Source organism: Pseudophryne corroboree, unplaced genomic scaffold, assembly GCF_028390025.1.
Source record: "Pseudophryne corroboree isolate aPseCor3 unplaced genomic scaffold, aPseCor3.hap2 scaffold_396, whole genome shotgun sequence".
Taxonomy (NCBI): Eukaryota; Metazoa; Chordata; class Amphibia; order Anura; family Myobatrachidae; genus Pseudophryne; species Pseudophryne corroboree.
Window position 1 is genome coordinate 528,728 of NW_026970037.1, and position 24,722 is coordinate 553,449.

The 24,722-nt window shown below is 42.0% G+C and overlaps 6 non-coding genes across 6 annotated transcripts; 5 read left to right on the forward strand and 1 right to left on the reverse strand.

Annotated features, from left to right (window-relative positions):
* Positions 1–118: 118 nt before the first annotated feature.
* LOC135023387 (U5 spliceosomal RNA) lies at positions 119–234 on the forward strand. Its single transcript, XR_010220341.1, has one exon. It is a non-coding gene; the product is annotated as a U5 spliceosomal RNA (small nuclear RNA).
* A 270-nt stretch (positions 235–504) lies between these two features.
* Positions 505–620, forward strand: LOC135023377 (U5 spliceosomal RNA). Its single transcript, XR_010220331.1, has one exon. It is a non-coding gene; the product is annotated as a U5 spliceosomal RNA (small nuclear RNA).
* Positions 621–906: 286 nt separating this feature from the next.
* LOC135023392 (U5 spliceosomal RNA) lies at positions 907–1,022 on the forward strand. Its single transcript, XR_010220346.1, has one exon. It is a non-coding gene; the product is annotated as a U5 spliceosomal RNA (small nuclear RNA).
* Positions 1,023–1,296: 274 nt separating this feature from the next.
* On the forward strand, positions 1,297–1,412 carry LOC135023404 (U5 spliceosomal RNA). Its single transcript, XR_010220358.1, has one exon. It is a non-coding gene; the product is annotated as a U5 spliceosomal RNA (small nuclear RNA).
* Positions 1,413–1,687: 275 nt separating this feature from the next.
* Positions 1,688–1,803, forward strand: LOC135023420 (U5 spliceosomal RNA). Its single transcript, XR_010220373.1, has one exon. It is a non-coding gene; the product is annotated as a U5 spliceosomal RNA (small nuclear RNA).
* A 5,238-nt stretch (positions 1,804–7,041) lies between these two features.
* On the reverse strand, positions 7,042–7,115 carry TRNAN-AUU (transfer RNA asparagine (anticodon AUU)). The gene has a single exon. It is a non-coding gene; the product is annotated as a tRNA-Asn (tRNA).
* Between the last annotated feature and the right edge of the window lie 17,607 nt (positions 7,116–24,722).

Here is a 24,722-nt window from a genome sequence, read left to right on the forward strand (position 1 = left end):
GCTGCTCGAGCATCCCCCTGTCAAGTAAAGGAGATTCAACTGAGGCAGCACAAGGGAACTCTCATCTGGGGACAACAACTGCAGGGAGAACACATATTTTCAGATAAAAATCTTGGTCATGCTCTGGTTTCTCTTCAGAACGAACAAATCTTTCGCCTTTTACTAAAGATTTCCGTGGAGAGAAGCAAAACCGAGTTTTATCTAAATTTTTGCATGCCCCATCTTTTTGGGGTTTCTTTTATCGGTTTAAAGATAGAATGAGTGTGCTTTAATGTAAGCTCATTTGCATAGAAATTACAGTAAATGTTTGTTTCTTTTCAAACAGAACTTTCTTGACCATGCTACTTGCTTGAAAGATCTGGGAGCACATGGAATACAGTACAAACCATGCTTATAGCAAGGAGAAGACAGGTGAGAAATCTGCTTTCTTTCAAATTGGGCGCTCACTTTGATCTGAATGAGGACTGCTGGCACGGCACTCAGGCGACAGGTGGAATCTTGGTCATGCTCTGGTTTCTCTTCAGAACGAACAAATCTTTCGCCTTTTACTAAAGATTTCCGTGGAGAGGAGCAAAACTGAGTTTTATCTCAATTTTTGCATGCCCCATATTATTGGGGTTTCTTTTATCGGATTAAAGACAGAACGAGTGTGCTTTCTTGTTAGCTTTAATGTAAGTTTATTTGCATAACAATGACAATAAATGTCTGTTTCTTTTCAAGCAGAACTTTCTTGACCATACTAATTGCTTGAAAGATCTGGGAGCACATGGAAAAGAGTACAAACCATGTTTATAGCAAGGGGAAGCCTGGTGAGAAATCTGCTTTCTTTCTTTCAAATTGGGTGCTCACTTTGAGCTGAATGAGGACTGCTGGCATGGCACTCAGGCGACAGGTGGAATCTTGGTCATGCTCTGGTTTCTCTTCAGAACGAACAAATCTTTCGCCTTTTACTAAAGATTTCCGTGGAGAGGAGCAAAACTGAGTTTTATCTCAATTTTTGCATGCCCCGTCTTATTGGGGTTTCTTTTATCAGTTTAAAGATAGAACGAGTGTGCTTTAATGTAAGCTCATTTGCGTAGAAATGACAGTAAATGTTTGTTTCTTTTCAAACAGAACTTTCTTGACTATACTAATTGCTTGAAAGATCTGGGAGCACATGGAAAAGAGTACAAACCATGTTTATAGCAAGGGGAAGCCTGGTGAGAAATCTGCTTTCTTTCTTTCAAATTGGGTGCTCACTTTGAGCTGAATGAGGACTGCTGGCATGGCACTCAGGCGACAGGTAGAATCTTGGTCATGCTGTGGTTTCTCTTCAGAACGAACAAATCTTTCGCCTTTTACTAAAGATTTCCGTGGAGAGGAGCAAAACTGAGTTTTATCTCAATTTTTGCATGCCCCATCTTATTGGGGTTTTATTTTATTGGTTTAAAGATAGAACGAGTGTGCTTTAATGTAAGCTCATTTGCATAGAAATGACAGTAAATGTTTGTTTCTTTTCAAACAGAACTTTCTTGACCACACTAATTGTTTGAAAGATCTGGGAGCACATGGAAAAGAGTACAAACCATGTTTATAGCAAGGGGAAGCCTGGTGAGAAATCTGCTTTCTTTCATTCAAATTGGGTGCTCACTTTGAGCTGAATGAGAACTGCTGGCATGGCACTCAGGCGACAGGTGGAATCTTGGTCATGCTCTGGTTTCTCTTCAGAACTAACAAATATTTCGCCTTTTATTAAAGATTTCCGTGGAGAGGAGCAAAACTGAGTTTTATCTCAATTTTTGCATGCCCCATATTATTGGGGTTTCTTTTATCAGTTTAAAGACAGAACGAGTGTGCTTTCTTGTTAGCTTTAATGTAAGTTTATTTGCATAACAATGACAGTAAATGTTTGTTTCTTTTCAAACAGAACTTTCTTGACCATGCTACTTGCTTGAAAGATCTGGGAGCACATGGAAAACAGTACAAACCATGCAGTATCACAAGAGCCTTTATTTGATCTTTCATGAAGATTAGGAAAACAGAGGCTCTGTTTGTCCTGTATGCTCCCAACATGATTGGGTGTCCTGCTTCCATGCAGACCATTATGCGCTGGATCTGTGGTAAGATTCAGCATGCTCATTCCACGGCAGGATTGCCGTTACTGAATTAGGTGAAGACACATTCTACTAGAAAGGTGGGTTCATCCTGGGCAGCTGGTCGGGGAGTCTCGGCATTGCAACTTTGCCGAGCAGCTATTTAGTAAACACTTTTGCTAAGTTTTACAAGTTTGATACCTTGGCTGATGATAACCTCAAGTTGGGTCATTCGGTGCTGCAGAGTCGTACGCACTCTCCCACCCGTTCAAGAGCTTTGGTATAACCCCATGGTTCTTAATGTGACCCCAGCATCCTCTAGGTCGTATGAGAAAATAGGATTTTAATACCTACCGGTAAATCCTTTTCTCTTAGTACGTAGAGGATGCTGGGCACCCGTCCCAGTCCATACTGTGTCTGCAGTTATTACTTGTGGTTATACACATGTTGTGTTACGGTTCTGGTCAGCTTTTTGCTGCAATTGTTCATGCCGTTGGCTTGTGTTCTGTTGAATGCCACGTTCTGCGGCATGCTTAAGGTGTGAGCTGGTAAGATGCTCACCTTAGTTTAACAATAAATCCTTTCCTCGAAATGTCCGTCTCCCTGGGCACAGTTCCTATAACTGGAGTCTGGAGGAGGGGCATAGAGGGAGGAGCCAGTTCACACCCTTTGAAAGTCTTAAAGTGCCCATGTCTCTTGCGGATCCCGTCTATACCCCATGGTTCTTAATGTGACCCCAGCATCCTCTACGGACTAAGAGAAAAGGATGCCCTTGTGTACTATCCTGACTTCTCCTCCCGTCTGCTTACTTTGTGCCTTCCAACGCACAATGCGAACTACAGGTGGTGCTGCAGGGCCCACACCCTTTTACTTGCCTTACAGAGCAGCTCTGGAGCTGTTACAGTGCCCAGCTGCTGCAAGAAATCAGCATGAATGCTTCAGGGGATGGGGCATGGCCAACATGAGCCCCACACCAAAGGAGGGTGGGGGTGTTTAATGCGAACTAGGGGTCATCCAAGCACTGCAAAAGGCCGCCATGCCCTGCATGCCCCTTTTCTCTTTTTATATGCAGATGAGGGTTCCAGCCAACTTTGGCCCACTGCTTGGATGACATCACCGTATGCAAATCCGTCTGCTGCAGACCTTCCCCCAGGAATGCTTGTACTAGTTGTTGGATATGGTTTGATATTTGATGGTGCTTCAGTATTAGGCAGCCTTCCGCCCTCCCATGTTCATCTGAAAAGATGTGGTCTCCCTGCAGTTGTTGTCCCCAGACGAGAGTTCCCTTGTGCTTCCTCAGTTGAATCTCCTTAACTTGACGGGGGAGGGGCTGCCCGAGCTGCCACCCTCCCCAGCCCTATCCCAACTCATACTTATTTTACATATTAGATCTCTTGATCATGAAGATTGTTCTCACAGGGTGAGGTTCATCCATTATATTTTAAAATAGGAAGGTACAAATTACATATTTGAATTGCATCTATGTGCTGGATTCAAATGTCCCCCCCCCCCTTCCTTTCTCAATTGTGCCCGTCAGCAGCTATTCTAAGGTTGCTGCCAATGGGTGTGACACATTAATTTCTTCTGTGGGGTACACTGGACTCCACAAGGATTCACATTGGGGTGTAGAGTAGGATCTTGATCTGAGGCACCAACCGGCTCAAAGCTTTTGACTGTTCCCAAGAAGCTCAGTGCATTCTCCTCTATAACCCCGCTTCCATGAACAGGGAGCTCAGTTTGTAGTTGGTGCCTTCAGTAGCAGGCCAATTAACAGGGGCCTGCCTCAGGCAGCCTATTCTTAGCTATTAATTTTGACAAGAAAAGAAGAACTTGTTTTATGAGAATCTACAAGGGCTGCAGCAGGCTAGGTCTAATAGACATCTTTACTGCAGCTTCATCACTCCCAGCGGCGCTGTATACTCCCGTGCCCTGGTTGCTGGGTCACTGCAGCGGAGGCTCCGGTTTCATCCTAAGGTCAGTCACACACACACCACCCTTCCGGATCACGAGGCCGCTGATGAAGGGGAGCGAGGCCGTAGGGGGTGGGCCGTGTGCGCACTGCGGTGGACACTGATTACTGGGCAGCCGCTCCACTAGCCACCAGGTACAGTTAAGGAGCACAGGTCTGGGGGTTTTTCTCCTATATTAACCCAATTTTGTACTGCCCGTAGCGCATTGTGATAGGTAATAGGGCCTGATTCAGGTTGGATTGCAATCACAATAAGCGATCCAACTGCAAAAATTGCTAAGAGCATACGCATGTGCCTGCATTTTCTGCGGCACCCCGCAGAGAATGGGATCGCCTCTGCCTGTCAATCGGGGCGGGGAAGGGGGGGAGAGGTGGGTCAGCAACACTCCATTTCCAAGTCAGGGATGGAGCGGTGCGGGGGCAAGGCTTCAAAATGGGGTCTGCAACGGAGGAGACACAGGGGGCGTGGTCACAGCGGCTGTATGACATCACATTCAGCCGCTGTGATCACAAAAATGGTGGCGGCTTCCTGCGCGCACATACAGTCTGCACCAGCAGGAGCCTACACCATTTTTTATGATCACGCTGAACTGCAGTGCGACTGCAATTACAGCATGGTCAAGAAGGGAGGCGTCATGCTGGGTGGCCATGCCCTGTCACTGTGCAGGAGCCAGCACCGCTCACACACTAGTCCCCGGGTGCAGCCCCCAACCCCCGGGACACCCGGAGCAACAAAATGTAGATTCAGGCCACCAGGCCACGCCCCTACCTATGAAACCATGCCTCCTTTTTACCATTGCGCTGCTTATCTGCGCGCACTGCATTACAATCTCCCTCGCCACCTCTCTGGGTGTCACCAGTGATAGTGACACTTCTGCCATGCTTGTAGCAGCTGGTCCTAAGATCTACGCCTCAAACCCTGAGTGTTTGCCCTTGTGACTTGTTGATCATCATAGCGAAGCAGATGCTTACAGAAAACTGCAGGGGCTTAGATTGAAAATAAAAAAATTGATGGGTATAAGGTAGAGAGGAGCGGGTTCGGTTCTCCGAGAACCGAATTCCCCACGAACTCCACGTGGTTTACACTGGTCCGAGGCAGGCTCGGTTGTTCCCGCCTGACTCGGAAAACCTGAACAAGGGAAAATGTCATCATCCCGCTGTCGGATTCTCGCGAGATTCGGATTCCATATAAAGAGCTGCGCGTTGCTGCCATTTTTACTCGTGCATTGAAGAGAGAGCGGAGAGGACGTGGCTATGTTCTCTCAGTGGAAATCTCAATATCAGTGCTCAGTATCAGTGGTTACTTATTGCTGCTCAGTAATACTAGTAGTGTGTCTCTCCTGCTCAGTGTCAGTTCTCAGTAGTATCCTCATCAGTGCTCAGTATCACTGCTCATTGTCTTGTGCTGCATTGTGGTGCTCAGCATACTACAGTACATTACTAATAGTCCAGTGCTGCATCTTGCTGCTCAGTGTCAGTTCTAGTATCCTCATCAGTGCTCACTATCACTGCTCATTGCATTGTGGTGTTCTGTATACTACAATAACATAGTAATATAGTAACATAGTTTTTGAGGTTGAATAGAGGCAAATTGCCCATCGTGTTCAACCTGTTTTAAGTTGTGATGATTCTACATACTTGCTGAATAATGTTTTATGACTAGTTAGCTACTATAACTCATGTTACCCCCGGATTAACCATGTTGATATTTTAAGTATTATAACCTTGGATAGCTTTTTCATTCAGAAATGTATCCATTCCTTTTTTAAATCCAATTACAGAGTCCGCCATTACCACCTTCCCTGGCAGGGAATTCCACATCCTGATTGCCCTAACAGTGAAGAAACCTTTCCTCCATTGCGTTCTGAACTTTCCTCCAGTCGCAGCGAGTGACCACGTGTTCTTTTAATAAATAATTCCTCTGATAACTTTTTGTTATGTATCTTTACATATTTGAAGATATTAATAATATCTCCTCTTAGGCACCTCTTTTCTAGTGTATAAATATTCAGCCTAGTAAGTCTTTCCTTATAGTCCAGTACTTTTAGGCCTTTAATCAATTTAGTCTTCAGGATCTCTTACACTTCCATGAGCAGCAGAGTAGTGCAATGGAAGCATGCTGGGCCCATAACCCAGAGGTCGATTGATCGAAACTATCCTCTGCTATGTGCATTTTTTTTTTTATAATTAAAGTAATCAAAAACTGGGATTGATATTTTGGCTCTTTTATTTTTACTTAAAGTACAATAACTTTTATCATTTTAATTTGTTTTAATAGTATATTGACAGCATTGTTTTCTTTAAAAAATCCACTTAATTTTCTTTACCCTATTACTGAAATGGTAATTGACAAAAACAAACTACATTGTCACCAGAAGAGCAATGCAAAATGTACAAGTGATATATGAAAATCATCTTCCATCTTGAATTTCAATGATGCATTGGGACAACAATTTGTGAGAAACATCTTCACCCATAAAGAAAGATTTTCTTAATTCCTTACCTGTGTGCTGATTAGATATCACCTTGTTTTCACATTAAACAGACTTCCCCGTGAGGAAGCAGCAAGGATGCAGTGACGTTTCCTGGTGTCAACCTGTATTATTTCAGTAGACATTGAAATGAGGATGCATCTTTGATGCCTTTCCAATGAAGCAAGTTTATTTCAGTAATAGGTGAAAAACCATTCCTACAAAGGTGTTAATCAGAGACTTGGCTTTGTGGACACTTTTCAGAGAGCAAATTTGTTAGCATAAACATAAAATCAGAAAATGAAGAGCTGTTTAATCACTCAATTGGACTTTTCTGCCAGCATATTTTTTTTTCTCTGCAACCCACTGCTAAATTGTGCTTCCTAGCTGTTTTTTTTATAAAATCACTTAATCAAATCTAACTCTGATTACATCAGAGAAGGCCAGGTACCCTACACCATAAGGGGGGTTTTTGAAATTTTGACTTGTCTACTTAAAGATCACCAAAATCTGATTACAAGGTCAATTACATCCCTGGGTGGGATTGAACCACCAACCTTTTGGTTAATAGCCAAACATGCTAACCGATTGCGCCACAGAGACACCTTGCGAAAGTCAATACTGGATACAGAATGATTTGGTGGGTGTGGAAGAGCCCACATCTTACCAAATAGAAGAAATTCCTATATTTGGAGCACTCTTTTGATGATTAATGATGTGAAAAAGATGAAAACTGTCTATAATTAAAACTTAGCTTTTATTTATCCAATACTCAACTAAAATAAAATAACAGGGGTATATTAGACGTATCAATTACTTATTCCCCTTTTAAACAGTGGTAAAAATATGAATAATTCAAAAAAGAGCAAATATCATCATCTTAAAATTATTTGTATATTTTGCTCAACAATGGATGATAAGAAAAATGATAGTAATCTATCAAACTTATCCAATGAACAGCAGTAATCACAGAAATTAATGACAAAAAATGATAGTAATCTATCAAAAAGTGGCAACAGGGTCCGCCTAACACCACATACGGCTTCTCAGGCTGCCGTCCGCTGCCTTTCTTTCCACGGCACAACCCACGATCCCACTCTCATCTGTCCTCCGCTCCAATGATGAGGTCAGACAGCAGATGGGATCAGTGAACTGGAGTGCCGACTATCCTTTGCCCTCAGAGTTACAGTCACAGTCTCACACTTGACCAGTTACCTGCAGGTAATTTTGATAAAATAACAAGTACCAACGCATACAAAAACATGGCAATAAACAAGGCGCAATTATTGGGGATATAAACACCTGTGATTTTGTTTTAACTTGTGCCTATTAAGATAATATCAATTGTTACCTAGCAACAGCAATGTTTTTTATTAGGAGCAGGTCTGTTTTGTGCAATCTCATTGCACAATAAATGTTGTTAAATGATGCAGTGTTATTAACACAATTGTGATTTAGTCTATTACTGTGGGCCTTTTTATTTCATTTTCGGACTCTGGCTCAGACCCAAGTGGCGCATTTAGGACCCTGCAAGGCTCATAAGCATCAGGGCCCATCTAACACCACGTTGGGGTCTCTAGCCAGTGTGCCAGTTCTATCTTTTTTCTGTGACACAGTCGACGGTCCTACTCTCATCTTTCCTCCGCTCATGGATGAGGTTAGACAGCAGATGGGACTAGCAGACTAGAGTGTCACTATCTAATTTTCTACTATCCATGCCAGCATAATCTTGTTTTTTCTTTATTTGCATTTGTTACATACCTGACAAACAACACTAATGTGTCAGTTTTTCATTCAAGATACAAATGAATCATTTTGGAGACAGAATGTTGCAGTAAAACCCAATTGTAACTATGTATTCTCTAACAGACATGGATATTATTTTCTCTTTAACATGGAAGAGATGTTAAAACACAGATTTACTCTGTGAAATATGGGGAGAAGCTGATCTCACATACACAGCAGTATTTTTCTGCAAGGTGTAATTAATTATATCACCAATATCATCTCTGCTGCTCACAGGATATTTTTGATAGATTACTATCATTTTTTGTCATTAATTTCTGTGATTACTGCTGTTCATTGGATAAGTTTGATAGATTACTATCATTTTTCTTATCATCCATTGTTGAGCAAAATATACAAATAATTTTAAGATGATGATATTTGCTCTTTTTTGAATTATTCATATTTTTGCCACTGTTTAAAAGGGGAATAAGTAATTGATACGTCTAATATACCCCTGTTATTTTATTTTAGTTGAGTATTGGATAAATAAAAGCTAAGTTTTAATTATAGACAGTTTTCATCTTTTTCACATCATTAATCATCAAAAGAGTGCTCCAAATATAGGAATTTCTTCTATTTGGTAAGATGTGGGCTCTTCCACACCCACCAAATCATTCTGTATCTGGTACACTATTCCTGGGAGCACCTCCAACGTCAGAATAGTTGCCCACTTGGGCTTGATATATTTTTTCTGTTTAGTTGGTTGTTTGAGATTTAGTCATTCAATTATAACCAGTCTGGTGCAGGGTAAACCAAGTTTTGCCACATACTGTTTTCTGAGTTCTTTACTCAGCTCTCCACCCTAGCACAGACATAACAATTCTTCTCAGATCGGACAGACCATTCTATGAAAAACGTTCCTTAGCTGTCTGTTTCTCTAATCTTGACCACTTCACCAGATAGATATGTCTCAGTTCAAACTTCTCTCGGAACTAACATCGAAACGTAAAATAGATGATTTGGATAGTATTTTTTCCAGCTCTGTCAGCGTTTCTGAACCAGAACCAAACTGGGAAGGGGACTTTCAAAAACTAAAAAGACTGTTACAGAAACAAATCCGAACCAACTGGGACCTAACGAGTTTGGAGATTTATATCAAACACAAAATCGTCCCAAGGGGTCTACGCCCAAAAACCTTCCCGGCTTTTGAGTTAGCAACGGAGAACTTAAAACAGGAGTGGGAAAAAGCTCTCCAGAAATGTTCATCAGAACTGATCGGGATCCTCATTAAGCACGACCATTTGGCCCTTGAAGAATGCCAAAAAGAGATTAACATCCTGGGCAAGAAATTAGAAACCTGGGAACAAAACAAGAATTTTCAGAAGTGCTTTGAGGACCAGAAAAAGGAACTGGAACAATACGAAGATACTATCATAGAGAGAAAAAGAACAAAGTTTGCACGAGACACAAGAGATTTTGTCAACAATAAAGTGTTCAGATGGCATAAGATATCAGATCAACAACCTAGAAGGCATAGAGAGGACTCTTATATATCATCTGAAATTGACTCCTCAGGCAGTGAGGATACAGGTGATCACACATCTTCAAGCACTGCTAGCCACAAAGGAGAATTGGATCAAAGACTCTCTTTTTTAGAGGACGGCAGGACACGTCGGGGACAAGCCACAAGAGGAAGACGAGACGTGGCCGTAAGAAAAACCAAAAACAGACAGAGATGGGAATCACCCCCACCGGGGAGATATCCAATTCGAACGTACAAGAAAAAATGAGCGATAGTGACACACTCAATATTATCAACCTCTCTGAACGGATCCTTACAGAAGATCATATCAATATATTCAGGAAGGGCCTATCTTTTTCACCCTCTAAGCCTTTTAATAGGTTTTTGTGGGAGAAAAACCTACGCCTTTTTGGAAGAAAACTTCTTTTAAAGAAGTTCTTCTCGATGAAATCAGATGATAATCTTTCTCTTCCACACTCCTCAGGTCAGGGAATAAGCCCAGAAGAAGGGGACAATATTCCATCATGGTCCTCTCAAGAAGAGGAAGCTCTGGAGTCCCTTGAGGAACTATCCAGGAATGAATCACAATCCCTGGATAACTCTATTACTACCAGAAAAATTTGCAAAAAAAGATCAACATTTATTCCTCAGGAATCTATTAGTCCAGAAACCACGGTTTTCCTAAATTTGGTGTCCAGAGAATTTGACAATATTTACAAAAAATCTGGACATAACAGACGGACAGGTAACCTGAACCAGAAGGAAAGATCGGCCGTAGCAGAGATAAAGGAATGGGATGATGTCATAATCAAACCCTCGGATAAAGGGGGCAACACCGTTTTGTGGCCCAAAGTTATGTACATGAGGGAAGCTTCAAGACAGCTAAATGATACAACATGCTATCAAAAACTTATACTCAACCCTACCCAAAACTATATGGAGTTGTATAACAACATGATAAACCGGGCTTTCACAAATGGTACGATCCTTAAGGAAGAACGTGATTTTCTATATATGACCAATCCAAAAATCCCAACATTTTATCTACTCCCAAAAGTTCATAAGGATCTACAGGAACCGCCAGGACGCCCTATAGTGTCCGGAATAGGTGGACTCTCGGAAAAGGCCAGTATTTTTCTGGACACCCATCTCAGAACACATGTAACACAGCTAGCCTCATATGTTAAAGACACACCAGATGTCCTGAGAAGACTAAATGATGTCCACCTAGAGTCCAGACACATCTTAGTCAGTATGGACGTCGAGTCTCTTTATACGTGCATATCCCATGATCTTGGGTTAAAAGCAGTTGAATATTTCCTACGCATGGAAGGAATGGGTGATTTTCAACTCTTTTTGCTGAAATTATTAAAATTTGTACTGCACAGAAATTATTTTGTCTTCAATGACCACTACTACCTTCAGGTTAGAGGGACGGCTATGGGGGCGGCATGTGCGCCCACATATGCCAACCTCTTCCTGGGGTGGTGGGAAAGAGAACATGTTTTTTCTGACATCAATGATCAACATACACAGCATATTATCACCTGGCTGCGTTATATAGATGACGTTCTCGTCATCTGGGATGGTTCTGAAAGTGAACTGTTTGATTTTCTAACAGATCTTAATAAGAACAACCTCAATTTGAGACTAACGATGAATCATAGCAGTCAGGAAATCTCCTTTCTTGATCTAAAAATCTATAGGGATGGAGGAAACATGTTAGCTACAGAGCTACATCGTAAGGAGACAGCTACAAATAGCATTCTCCATAATTCCAGCTCACATTTCCCTCCCACTATAGCGAACATCCCCAAAGGGGAGTTCCTAAGATTAAAGAGGAACTGTTCGGATGAGGCAACCTACCGACACAAAAGTGAGGAGGTAGCGGCCCGTCTCAAGGAACGAGGCTACAGCAATAGATCCATTAAAAAGGCACGGAACTCCCTTTTGAAAACAACTAGGAATTCCCTCATCTTCCAAGAAAAGAAAGTGAAGGATCAAGATGACCTGAGATTTGTGGGAGACTTCTGTCAGGAGTGGAGACAACTTAAAGAAGGTATACAAAAACACTGGCATGTTCTGTTGTCTGACTCAGACCTAGCAACTAGCCTGGGAGACAAGGTCTCGATGAGCTGGAGAAGGTCACCCAACCTAAAGGACTATTGGGTACAAAGTCATTACCAACGACTCCCTTCCGTCTCTCCTTCAGTAAGAGGCACATACCCTTGTGGGACCTGCAGGGCCTGTGACTATATGAAGCCAACACAAGAAATCACAGACAAATTTGGTAACCAACACAGGATCTCCGATTACTTCAACTGCAAAACAACCAATGTGGTGTATTGCCTACAGTGCCTGTGTGGCAAAAGATATGTGGGAATAACCACACGGATGTTTAAACAACGGATTTTGGAACATGCAGGAACAATCCGAAACGTGGATAGGGATATGCAGAACTTCCGACAAATAACCACGGTGGCCAGACATTTTCATCTCCACCATAATGACAACACCCATCGAATGCAAGCTTTTGGCCTGGAAAAGGTCAAACTTGGAATCAGAGGGGGCGATGTAATGCAGGAACTACTCAAAAAGGAGAGCCAGTGGACCTACCTATTGGGAAGTTTAGCTCCATCAGGTCTCAACGAACACATAAACTATACGGTGTTCCTATGATGATTATTTACATGTGATATTGAGACACGCCATTTAGATCTCGATGGCGCCAATGTATGCGCTCTCTCTCTTTCTCTCTTTCCCCTTTCTTAACTCAACCTTTCCTTAGGCTCCAACAAATTCGTGCTACCCCGGCCTGCAAGACCTATTTTCATTACATGCTGTGTATCAGGCCACTTTTCATTAGATGTATCAACATAATAATTGCAATAGCAAATTAAATCACCAGTATATTTCAACAATATACAACTATTACCCCAATTTTTAACCTACTCCCCCCTTGGTGTCCTCCTTGACTCACCGTCCTTTCCCTTTCCTCCCCACTTTTCACCAGTTCTATTATTATCATTATTTTTATTTCTATAATTCTTACACATTCTGTACTCACTAGTATTCTTATTATTTGAATATACACACTCTTTAGACCGTTTTGAACAACAACTAGGTACACTTTTTGACATTACCTATCAAGGTAACATCTTTATCACCCACAAACATTTGTTTTGTGTTTTCTCACATGTGCACTTTTAATTTTGTGTTTAATGTCACTTTTTTCAATTTTGTCACTTTTATTCACATATTTTTCATCTCTGATACCACAACCATCAGGTCACAATTACATCTGCTCGATGATTTTTCGAGCAGACCTACACATAGAACCTAAATTAATCACCTGCAGTCAATTTCTACACAATCAGGTTTCATAACATTCACAATACAGAGCACCAACACTAATGATACACAACAACCAAACAAGCCTCCCCTGCACTGTAGTCACCCATTTCCCATTATTTAACCCTTTTTTTCCCCATTCTGTCATCCCTTCCCCCTCCCCTTCCAATTTTCCCTTCCCTCAATTACACCCCCCTTTTCTCCTCCCCCTTTTGTTTTCACTTCCCTCCCCCCCCTCCCCCTTTCCCCCCTCTTTTTCCCCCCTCCCCCCCCCCTCCCTCTCCCCCCCCCCCTCCCCCGCTTTTTTCCCCCTGGTCCCTCCATACCCATTTCCCCCCCCCCCCCTCCCAAACCCCCGCCCCCCCCACCCCCCTTTTATAAAAAAAAAAAATTTTTATATTTATATTTATCTTTATAATCTCTAATCCTTAATTTTCATGTTTCATTTTTAATTTCTAATTTTATATTTATATTTATTCTTATTTTTACATTCTTTATATTTATTTTTATTTTACAGTTATATTTATTGTCTTATCTATACCTATCTCATACCCATTTACATTTATCATTATTATTACTATTATTTTCAAATTTATACTCATTTTTATTCTTATTTATTATTTTTTATTATTATCATTATTACTTTTATTTATTTTGCATTTTTCTCTCCTCCGTATTTCCCCAAATTTCAACTTCGTATTCATCAGTGCATAATTTTACTCTATACGGACTTTGGCGGGAAAGCCTAAACTTTAAGGTTATATTATCAAAGATGAATATTCGGCGAGGATAATGCACAATATTTCCATCTCCAGAACAAGATTTGTTCCTCTAAATAGAGTTTTATTTATTTATTATTTATCATAACCGTCTATTAATTAGTAAATTACAGTCACTTTTATCTTACTTACGACGATTGGGTCACCAACCTCTGTCACTGGCATATTTTGATTAACAGGTCGGTCATGTTTATATCTATTTTCATTATTTTTTATTATTATTTCCTATTATCCCTATTATGATTATTACTTTTATTTTGATATCACTATTATTATTAGTATTATCACAGGAGATATTTCCTCTTACTAATCAATTAATTTCTGCATTAAGAATGTCATAGCTTAAATCTCCTGAAACATATTGTCGATTCTAATTATATTAAATGTATGTTTAGAAAACGCACATTGTCTTTAATCTTATTTTTCTGTTGGATTTTCAGCTTATATAACTGTGATTTGATTAACCATTATCCTCCATAAAAAAATTCTGTTTATTAATTAAACCGTTATTCGATATTTTTGATCTAACACACCATACGCTTTGAACATTACTTTAATTGATTCCATTGTGATCCACATATATTAACTTTCATTTATGGAGGTTTAATAGAATAAGCACTGCCTGGTGGATAGAATTGTTTAACAAAAATTATGCCATAATTAGTGGTCTACGTATATTAACTATTACTTATGGAGCTTCAATAGAATAAGCACAGCCAGGTGGATGGAAGCGCTGAACAAACCTATGCCATAATTAGGCAATTAAGAACTCAGGAAAGGGATTGGTTGATGATCCCCTTTTTAAATGCACCATCTGAACACCACCATAGGCTGCCAGGTGAGCAAGCCCAGGTGGTGAAACGTACGTCCAACTAACGGCCTCACGCACGGACTCCTCACTGCAGGAGGAGCCGTGACCAACAGCAGTCATTCAGAACGGCTGAGCGGCAATGATCCATCGAGTTCGGGGAGATCGCGAGTGGTAATGTACAATAACCTACGGGTCAGACTCACTCACCCGACACTCCCCACACACTCTCTCTCTTCCTGTCAACTTTCACTTTCACGGACAGACACCCGGTCTCCGGTGGCGCATCCGGACCCTGCAAGGCAAGTGGCAACAGGGTCCGCCTAACACCACATACGGCTTCTCAGGCTGCCGTCCGCTGCCTTTCTTTCCACGGCACAACCCACGATCCCACTCTCATCTGTCCTCCGCTCCAATGATGAGGTCAGACAGCAGATGGGATCAGTGAACTGGAGTGCCGACTATCCTTTGCCCTCAGAGTTACAGTCTCACACTTGACCAGTTACCTGCAGGTAATTTTGATAAAATAACAAGTACCAACGCATACAAAAACATGGCAATAAACAAGGCGCAATTATTGGGGATATAAACACCTGTGATTTTGTTTTAACTTGTGCCTATTAAGATAATATCAATTGTTACCTAGCAACAGCAATGTTTTTTATTAGGAGCAGGTCTGTTTTGTGCAATCTCATTGCACAATAAATGTTGTTAAATGATGCAGTGTTATTAACACAATTGTGATTTAGTCTATTACTGTGGGCCTTTTTATTTCATTTTCGGACTCTGGCTCAGACCCAAGTGGCGCATTTAGGACCCTGCAAGGCTCATAAGCATCAGGGCCCATCTAACACCACGTTGGGGTCTCTAGCCAGTGTGCCAGTTCTATCTTTTTTCTGTGACACAGTCGACGGTCCTACTCTCATCTTTCCTCCGCTCATGGATGAGGTTAGACAGCAGATGGGACTAGCAGACTAGAGTGTCACTATCTAATTTTCTACTATCCATGCCAGCATAATCTTGTTTTTTCTTTATTTGCATTTGTTACATACCTGACAAACAACACTAATGTGTCAGTTTTTCATTCAAGATACAAATGAATCATTTTGGAGACAGAATGTTGCAGTAAAACCCAATTGTAACTATGTATTCTCTAACAGACATGGATATTATTTTCTCTTTAACATGGAAGAGATGTTAAAACACAGATTTACTCTGTGAAATATGGGGAGAAGCTGATCTCACATACACAGCAGTATTTTTCTGCAAGGTGTAATTAATTATATCACCAATATCATCTCTGCTGCTCACAGGATATTTTTGATAGATTACTATCATTTTTTGTCATTAATTTCTGTGATTACTGCTGTTCATTGGATAAGTTTGATAGATTACTATCATTTTTCTTATCATCCATTGTTGAGCAAAATATACAAATAATTTTAAGATGATGATATTTGCTCTTTTTTGAATTATTCATATTTTTACCACTGTTTAAAAGGGGAATAAGTAATTGATACGTCTAATATACCCCTGTTATTTTATTTTAGTTGAGTATTGGATAAATAAAAGCTAAGTTTTAATTATAGACAGTTTTCATCTTTTTCACATCATTAATCATCAAAAGAGTGCTCCAAATATAGGAATTTCTTCTATTTGGTAAGATGTGGGCTCTTCCACACCCACCAAATCATTCTGTATCTGGTACACTATTCCTGGGAGCACCTCCAACGTCAGAATAGTTGCCCACTTGGGCTTGATATATTTTTTCTGTTTAGTTGGTTGTTTGAGATTTAGTCATTCAATTATAACCAGTCTGGTGCAGGGTAAACCAAGTTTTGCCACAAAAGTCAATACTGACAAAGGCTAATAATCATTCATCTAGAACGTTTCCTAGAAAAACTTTAAAAAGTCAATAATCTGGAGAATTTTTGTAAGAAACACATTGGTACTTTCCCATGATGAGTGAGTGCTTCAGGATTTCTTGCACTTACATGGGCTATTAACCAAAAGGTTGGTGGTTCAATCCCACCCAGGGATGTAATTGACCTTGTCATCAGATTTTGGTGATCTTTAAGTAGACAAGTCAAAATTTCAAACCCCCTCCTTTGGTGTAGGGTACCTGGCCTTCTCTGACGTAATCAGAGTTAGATTTAATTAAGTGATTTTATAAAAAACAGCTAGGAAGCACAATTTAGCAGTGGGTTGCAGAGAAAAAAATAACATTTTAAACCTACCGGTAATTTTTTTTTCTCGTAGTCCGTAGAGGATGATGGGGACTCCGTAAGGACCATGGGGGATAGACGGGCTCCGCAGCAGACATGGGCACTTTAAGAAAGACTTTAGATCTGGGTGTGCACTGGCTCCTCCCTCTATGCCCCTCCTCCATACCTCAGTTAGAGAAACTGTGCCCAGAGGAGACGGACAGTACGAGGAAAGGATTTTTGTTAATCCAAGGTCAAGATTCATACCAGCCACACCAATCACACCGTATAACTTGTGATATACTACCCAGTTAACAGTATGAATCAAATCTAACTCTGATTACATCAGAGAAGGCCAGGTACCCTACACCATAGCAGGGGTTTTCGAAATTTTGACTTGTCTACTTAAAGATCAACAAAATCTGATAATAAGTTCAATTACATCCCTGGGTGGGATTGAACCACCAACCTTTTGGTTAATAGCCGTATACACTAACTGATTGCGCCACAGCGAAACTTTGCAAAAGTACATACTGACAAAGGCTAATAAGCATTCATCTAGAACGTTTCCTATAAAAACTTTAAATAGTCAATAATCTGGAGAGTTTTTGTAAGATGTTTCTTCCATCAACCAATGAAGAAACACATTGGTACTTTCCCATGATGAGTGAGTGCTTCAGGATCTCTTGCACTTACATGTGCAGCAGAGTACTGTAATGGAAGCATGCTGGGTCCATAACCCAGAGGTAGGCAGATTGAAACTATCCTCTGCTATATGACTTGTCTACTTAAATATTACCAAAATTTGATCACAAGGTCAATTACGTCCCTGGATGGGATTGAACCACCAACCTTTTGATTAATAGCTGAACACACTAACCGATTGCGCCACAGAGACACTTTGCAAAAAGTACATACTGACAAAGACTAATAAGCATTCATCTAGAACGTTTCCTAGAAAAACTTTAAAAAGTCAATAACCTGGAGAGTTTTTGTAAGATGTTTCTTCCAGCAACCAATGAAGAAACACATTGGTACTTTCCCATGATGAGTGAGTGCTTCAGGATCTCTTGCACTTACATGTGCAGCAGAGTACTGCAATGGAAGCATGCTGGGCCCATAACCCAGAGGTAGGCAGATTGATACTATCCTTTGCTATATGCATTTTTTTTGTTCATTAAAGTAATCCAAAACTGGGATTGATATTTTAGCTTTTATTTTTACTTAAAGTACAATAACTTTTACCATTTTAATTTGTTTTAATAGTATATTGACAGTGTTGTTTTCTTTCAAAAATCCAATTAATTTTCTTTACCCGATTATTAAAATGGTAAGTGACAAAAACAAACTACATTGTCACCAGAAGAGCAATACAAAATGTACAAGTGATATATTAAAATCATCTTTCCAGCTTGAATTTCAATGATGCATTGGGGCAACGATTTTGTAAGAAACATCTTCACCCTTAAATAAAGATTTTCTTAATTCCTTACCTGTGTGCTAATTAGATATCACCTTGTTTTCACATTAAACAGACTTCCACATGAGAAAGCAGCAAGGATGCAGTGGCGTTAATGTTTCCTGGTGTCAACCTGTATTATTTCAGTAGATATTGAAATGAGGATGCATCTTGCTGCCTTTCCAATGAAGCAAGTTTAATTTAGTAATAGGTGAAAAACCATCCCTACAAATATGTTAATCAGATACTTGGCTTTGTGGACACTTTTCAGAGAACAAATTAGTTAGCATAAAAATAAAGCCAGAAAATGAAGAGCTGTTTAATCACTCAATTGGATTTTTCTGCCAGCATATTTCTTTTTCTCTGCAACCCACTGCTAAATTGTGCTTCCTAGCTGTTTTTTTATAAAATCACTGATTCAAATCTAACTCTGATTACATCAGAGTAGGCCAGGTACCCTACACCATAAGAAGGGGGTTTGAAATTTTGACTTGTCTACTTAAAGATCACCAAAATCTGATAACAAGGTCAATTACATCGCTGGGTGGGATTGAACCACCAACCCTTTGATTAATAACCAAACACACTAACCGATTGCGCCACAGAGACACTTTACAAACATACATACTGACAAAGGCTAATAAGCATTCATCTAGAACGTTTCCTAGAAAAACTTTAAAAAGTCAATAATCTGGAGAGTTTTTGTAAGATGTTTCTTCCATCAACCAACGAAGAAACACATTGGTACTTTCCCATGATGAGTGAGTGCTTCAGGATCTCTTGCACTTACATGTGCAGCAGAGTACTGCAATGGAAACATGCTGGGCCCATAACCCAGAGGTAGGCAGATTGAAACTATCCTCTGCTATATGCATTTTTTTTAGTTAATTAAAGTAATCCAAAACTGGGATTGATATTTTTGCTCTTTTATTTTTACTTAAAGTACAATAACTTTTACCATTTTAATTTGTTTTAATAGTATATTGACAGTATTGTTTTCTTTCAAAAATCCAATTAATTTTCTTTACCCTATTATTAAAATGGTAATTGACAAAAACAAACTACATTGTCACCAGAAGAGCAATACAAAATGTACAAGTGATATATTAAAATCATCTTTCCAGCTTGAATTTCAATGATGCATTGGGGCAACGATTTTGTGAGAAACACCTTCACCCTTAAATAAAGATTTTCTTAATTCCTTACCTGTGTGCTAATTAGATATCACCTTGTTTTCACATTAAACATACTTCCACATGCGAAAGCAGCAAGGATGCAGTGGCGTTAATGTTTCCTGGTGTCAACCTGTATTATTTCAGTAGACATTGAAATGAGGATGCATCTTGCTGCCTTTCCAATGAAGCAAGTTTAATTCAGTAATAGGTGAAAAACCATTCCTACAAAGGTGTTAATCAGAGACTTGGCTTTGTGGACACTTTTCAGAGAGCAAATTTGTTAGCATAAACATAAAATCAGAAAATGAAGAGCTGTTTAAACAGCTACTGCCTGAGGGTCTCTTGACCTGGTGCAATACCTCTGTAGCTTTTTGTTGAGGCGGGACGCCATCATGTCTATCTGGAACAGTCCCCACCGACTTGCAATCTGTGCGAAGACTTCCTGATGGAGTCCCCACTCTCCTGGATGTAGGTCGTGTCTGCTGAGGAAGTCTGCTTCCCAGTTGTCCACTCCCGGAATGAACACTGCTGACAGTGCGCTTACATGATTCTCCACCCAGCGAAGAATTCTGGTGGCTTCCGCCATCGCCACTCTGCTCCTTGTGCCGCCTTGGCGGTTTACATGAACTACTGCGGTGACGTTGTCTGACTGGATCAGAACTGGTTGGTCGCGAAGTAAGGTCTCCGCTTGACATAGGGCGTTGTATATGGCCCTTAGCTCCAGGATGTTGATGTGAAGACAAGTCTCCTGACTTGACCAAAGACCTTGGAAATTTCTTCCCTGTGTGGCTGCTCCCCAACCTCGGAGGCTCGCGTTCGTGGTCACCAGGATCCAGTCCTGAATGCCGAACCTGCGGCCCTCTAGAAGGTGAGCACTCTGCAGCCACCACAGGAGAGATACCCTGGCCCTGGGGGACAGGGTGATCAACTGATGAATCTGTAGATGTGACCCGGACCACTTGTCCAGTAGGTCCCATTGCAAGATCCTCGCATGGAACCTGCCGAAGGGAATGGCCTCGTATGATGCCACCATCATTCCCAGGACTCGAGTGCAGTGATGCACTGACACCTGTTTTGGTTTCAATAGGTTCCTGACCAGAGTCATGAGTTCCTGGGCCTTTTCTATCGGAAGATAAACCCTTTTCTGGTCCGTATCCAGAATAATGCCCAAGCAAAGTCAGACGAGTCGTAGGAACCAACTGCGACTTCGGGATATTGAGAATCCAGCCGTTTTGCTGTAACACCTTCAATGAAAGTTATACGCTGTTCAGCAACTGCTCTCTTGATCTCGCTTTTATGAGGAGATCGTTCAAGTACGGGATAATTGTGACACCTTGCTTTCGCAGGAGCACCATAATTTCTGTCATTACCTTGGTGAAAATTCTCGGAGAAAATTCTGGAGAGACCAAACGGCAACGTCTGAAATTGGTAATGACAATACTGTACCGCAAATCTTAGGTACGCCTGATGAGGTGGATAAATGAGTACATGAAGGTATGCATCCTTTATGTCCAGAGATATCATAAAATCCCCCCCTTCTAGGCTGGCGATGACCGCTCTTAGCGATTCCATCTTGAACTTGAACCTTTTCAAGTATAGGTTCAGGGATTTTAAATTTAATATGGGTCTGACCAAACCGTCCGGTTTTGGGACTACAAACAGGGTCGAATAATTTCCCTTTCCTTGTTGAAGCAGGGGAACCTTGACCACCACCTGTTGAAGATACAATTTGTGAATTGCATTTAACACTATCTCCCTTTCCTGGGGAGAAGATGGTAGGGCCGATTTGAAAAACCGGCGAGGAGGCACCTCTTCGAATTTCAGCTTGTAACCCTGAGAAACAATTTCTATTGCCTAGGGATCCACCTGCGAATGAACCCAGATGTGGCTGAAAACTCGAAGACGTGCCCCCAACTGGGCGGACTCCTTTAGCGGAGCCCCAGCGTCATGCGGTGGATTTTGTAGAGGCCGGGGAGGACTTCTGTTCCTGGGAACTAGCTGTGTTGTGCAGCTTCTTCCCTCTGCCCTTACCTCTGGCAAGAAAGGACGCACCTCGTACTTTCTTGTTTCTCTGTGATCGAAAGGACTGCATTTGATAATGTGGTGCTTTCTTAGGCTGTGAGGGAATATAAGGCAAAAAATTTGATTTACCAGCTGTAGCTGTGGAGACAAGGTCCGAGAGACCTTCCCCAAACAATTCCTCACCCCTGTAAGGTAAAACCTCCATATGCCTTTTTGAGTCGGCATCACCTGTCTATTGCCGGGTCCATAGGACTCGTCTAGCAGAAATCGACATAGCGTTTATTCTAGAACCCAGTAGACTAATGTCACTTTGAGCATCTCTCATATATAGGACAGCATCTTTTATATGCCCTATGGTCAATAACATAGCATCCTTATCTAGGGTCTCAATCTCTGCTGATAAGGTATCTGTCCATGCTGCCACCGCGCTACAACCTCGGCCGACGCAATTGCCGGTCTGAGTAAGGTACCAGAATGTGTGTAAATGGACTTTAGGGTAACCTCCTGCTTGCGGTCAGCAGGGTCCCTGATGGTAGCCGTATCCTGGGATGGCAGCGCTACCTTTTTGGATAAGCGTGTCAATGCTTTATCCACCCTAGGGGAGGATTCCCACCGTATCCTGTCCATTGGCGGGAAAGGATACGCCATAAGAATCCTTTTGGGAATCTGCAGCTTTTTGTCTGGAGATTCCCAAGCTTTTTCACATAATTCGTTCAACTCATGTGAGGGGGGAAAGGTTATCTCAGGTTTCTTTCCCTTATACATGTGTACCCTCGTGTCAGGGACAGGGGACTCTGTGATGTGCAAAACATCTTTTATTGCAATAATCATATATCGAATACATTTAGCCAATTTTGGTTGTAACTTTGCATCATCGTAGTCGACACTGGAGTCAGAATCCGTGTCGGTATCTGTGTCAACTATTTGGGATAGTGGGCGCTTTTGAGACCCCGAAGGTCCCTGCGACATAGGGACAGGCATGGGTTGACTCCCTGACTGTTCCCTAGCTTCAGCTTTGTCTAATCTCTTGTGTAATAAGTTTACATTAGCACTTAAAACATTCCACATATCCATCCAGTCAGGTGTCGGCGTTGTCGATGGAGACACCACATTAATTTGCTCCTGCTCCTCTCTAGGAGAGCCTTCTACCTCAGACATGTCGACACACGTGTACCGACACACCATACACTCAGGGAATCCTCTTATCTGAGGACAGTTCCCCAACAAGGCCCTTTGGAGAGACAGAGAGAGAAAGTATGCCAGCACACACCCCAGCGCTATATGACCCAGGAAAAAAACACAATCATTTTATGTTTACCCAGTAGCGCTGTATTTCCATATATATATGCGCCTAATTATGTGCCCTCTCTTCTTTAAGACCCTCTTTCTACCGTGGTATAAGCAGGGGAGAGTCCATGGAGCTTCCCCTCAGCGGTGCTGTGGAGAAAATGGCGCTGGTGAGTGCTGAGGGAGAAGCCCCACCCCCTCAGCGACGGGCTTCTGTCCCGCTCAAATATAGTAAAAAAATGGCGGGGGCTCTTATATATATATACAGTGCCTAGCTGCATATATATTTATTTTGCCAAAGAGAGGTCTATATTGCTGCCCAGGGCGTCCCCCCTGCGCCCTTCACCCTTACACTGACTGCCGTGTGTGAGGTGTATGGGAGCAATGGAGCACAGCTTTACTGCTGTGCGTTACCTCAGTGAAGATCATGAAGTCTTCCGCCGCCTCTGAAGTCTTCTTTTCTTCTCATACTCACCCGGCTTCTATCTTCCGGCTCTGCGAGGGGGACGGCGGCGCGGCTCTGGGACGGACGGCGAGGGTGAGACCTGCGTACCGATCCCTCTGGAGCTAATGCTGTACAGTAGCCTAAGAAGCAGAGCCTATCAACTCACAGAAGTAGGTGTGCATCTCTCCCCTCCGCCCCTCGATGCAGGGAGTCTGTTGCCAGCAGGCTCCCTGAAAATAAAAAAATCTAACAAATATACTTTCTGTCAGGAAACTCAGGAGAGCTCCCTGAAAAGCACCCAGTCTCCTCTGGGCACAGTAGTAAACTGAGGTCTGGAGGAGGGGCATAGAGGGAGGAGCCAGTGCACACCCAGATCTAAAGTCTTTCTTAAAGTGCCCATGTCTCCTGCGGAGCCCGTCTATCCCCCATGGTCCTTACGGAGTCCCCAGCATCCTCTAGGACGTAAGAGAAAAATTATGCTGGCAGAAAAATCCAATTGAGTGATTAAACAGCTCCAGAGCTGCTCTGTAAGGCAAGTAAAAGGGTGTGGGCCCTGCAGCACTACCTGTAGTTTGCATTGTGCATTGGAAGCCTAGTTTGCTGTCTGTTTCCACTTCTTTTTTCTTGAGCCCCTCCCGTCTATACCCTTGTGCACTATCCTGACTTCTCCTCCCGTCTGCTTACTTTGTGCCTTCCAATGCACAATGCAAACTACAGGTAGTGCTGCAGGGCCCACACCCTTTTACTTGCCTTACAGAGCAGCTCTTGAGCTGTTACAGTGCCCAGCTGCTGCAAGAAATCAGCGTGAATGCTTCAGGGGCTGGGGCATGGCCAACATGAGCCCCACACCGAAGGAGGGTGGGGGTGTTTAATGCAAACTAGGGGTCTCGCACAATGCGAACTACAGGTAGTGCTGCAGGGCCCACACCCTTTTACTTGCATTACAGAGCAGCTCTGGAGCTGTTACAGTGCCCAGCTGCTGCAAGAAATCAGCTTGAATCCTTCAGGGGCTGGGGCATAGCCAACATGAGCCCCACACCGACGGAGGGTGGAGGTGTTTAATGCGAACTAGGGGTCATCCAAGTGCCGCAAAAGGCCGCCATGCCCTGCACGCCCCTTTTCTCTTTTCATATGCAGACGAGGGTTGAAGCCAACTTTGACCCACTGCTTGGATGACATCGCCATATGCAAATCCATCTGCTGCAGGCCTTCCCCCAAGAATGCTTGCACTAGTTGTTGCATTTGGTTTGTTGTTTGGGGGTGCTTCAGTATTAGGCAGCCTTCTGCCCTCCCATGTTCATCTGAAAATATGTGTTCTCCCTGCAGTTGTTGTCCCCAGATGAGAGTTCCCTTGTGCTGCCTCAGTTGAATCTCCTTTACTTGACAGAGATGTGCCTGAGCAGCGGCCCTCCCCAGCCCTATCCCAAATC